The sequence below is a fragment of the Meriones unguiculatus genome, chromosome 2 (assembly GCF_030254825.1).
Source record: "Meriones unguiculatus strain TT.TT164.6M chromosome 2, Bangor_MerUng_6.1, whole genome shotgun sequence".
NCBI classification, from domain to species: domain Eukaryota; kingdom Metazoa; phylum Chordata; class Mammalia; order Rodentia; family Muridae; genus Meriones; species Meriones unguiculatus.
The window spans coordinates 38334078-38335926 of record NC_083350.1 but is presented as its reverse complement, the minus strand read 5'-3'; positions in this window follow the sequence as shown (position 1 = coordinate 38335926).

Genomic DNA, 1849 nt, shown 5'->3' with positions numbered 1-1849 from the left:
GCAGGGAGGAGGTGAGAGAGGGAGGGTGGAATTGAGAGGGAATGAAGGAGGAGGCTACAGCTGGGATACAAAGTAAATAAAGTGTCATTAATATAAAAATAAAAATTTAATAAAAAGAATTTATGAAAGCTCTAATAAACATTTCATTTTTTTAAAAAGTTCAGAATGTGTACACAGTTTGAACTGTGGAAAGGGTTTGTGGCAAATGTTCAGCAACCAGAACCTGCTGTTTAAATGTCAGGAGCCATATATTCTGTGACTGAATAAGACATAGTATGATATGCTAGAGCCAAGCACAATAGTAGGACAATGTAATAAATGTTTGCAAGAAAGAAAAAAAAAAAAGAACCACAGCATTGAATATGAATTTAATGGGATCGATGCTGTTTTCTTTTCCTGCCCTCAAATGGTGGTGGGATCAAGTTGATCGTTTTTTGGAGACAGCAGCAGGTCACCTCTGTAGAAATCTTAAAGGAAGTAGGCGTTTCTTTGGCCTAACTGTGCAGCATCAGACCACCCTGAACTCTTAGAGCGGTGGGTGAGCTCAGCTAGAAGCAGAGTGAGCAGCTACCACTAGGTGGCAGCACATGGCAGCTCTCCGGGATTTAGTGCTGAACAACTTTGAAACTTCTGGGCATTTCATCAATTTCACAATCAAACATTCCCTCATTTATAGGCTCAATATTTTTCTAGCAACAAATAAGCAAACACTGACCAGAACCATAAATGTTAAATAGATTGAAATGCTGTTTAACAGCTTCCCTTCCTTGGATGGTTTCACTGGAAAAGTTCTACTGAACTTTCAAGAAGCAGTTGATTTCTAGCCCAGATAAGCCGGAAAACAGAAAAAGAAATGAAAACCGTTTATGGGTCTGGAGTGATGAGCATCCCCAGAGAACACATAAGGGGAAGTCCTCCCCCAGGACGCGAGGCTTCCTTAGTACTGGCTGCTCCATGGAGCCTGGAAGCACTAGGCTCCTTCCTCCACCCCGTCCGTTCTTGCCCGAGGACCTACGCCGCCGTCTTTACATATCTCAGGCTGAAGGCACTGAATGATTGAATATCACCCCAGCAATTCCCCACTACGGGACACGGGGCGTGGACAGGTGTAGCTCCGAAAGTGAGACTGTGTGATTAAACACGGCGCTCAGAGACTGGCAATCGCCAAGGGACAGGCAGCAAGGGCATCAGTTTTCTCTGACCAGGCTGCGTGAATGCTCTCTTGGCTGGAGTGACATCACAGGTATTTGTTTGGTAGCCACGCCCTCCTAATATCTGCCTTAAACCTCTCTCCTTAGAGCAACTGAAATCTGCTGCCCGCAGGTATTGCCTGAGAAGAGATAAGCCATGGCTGCCAAACGGGGAGACTGAGCACCAACTGGCTAAAAAGGCATGTCGGATCTTAGGTGCTTCGGTGCTGGGTGACCGGTTCTGGGAAGGCGCTATCAACTGGGACCTAAGGCAGGTGGAAGATAGGTGCAGACAGAATGAAAGCTTGAGGCTCCGAGCGAGTAGGCCGTTGGAGTAGCTGGTCCTTTCTAGCTGATGTTGGCTGATACCTGGTGTTAAGATGTTTAGGTTCTGGGGAAGGTTTTACACTAACTGGAGAGAGGCTTCCTTAAAACTGGTATTGTTTCTGTGTCCTTATCCAGGAAATCTTTCAAGACAGACCGAGCTTAACTCAAGAGTGCACTGGAACCTTTTAAATACAAGTTCAAGCTGTAACTGACAGGAATAGCAAATAAACTTATTCAATGGAGAGATGCTCCTTGGGCAAGACAAGATAACAAGGGTGTAGTGTGAATGTGTGTGGGATTCTAAGTTAATATTAATAACTTTAGTTTAATCT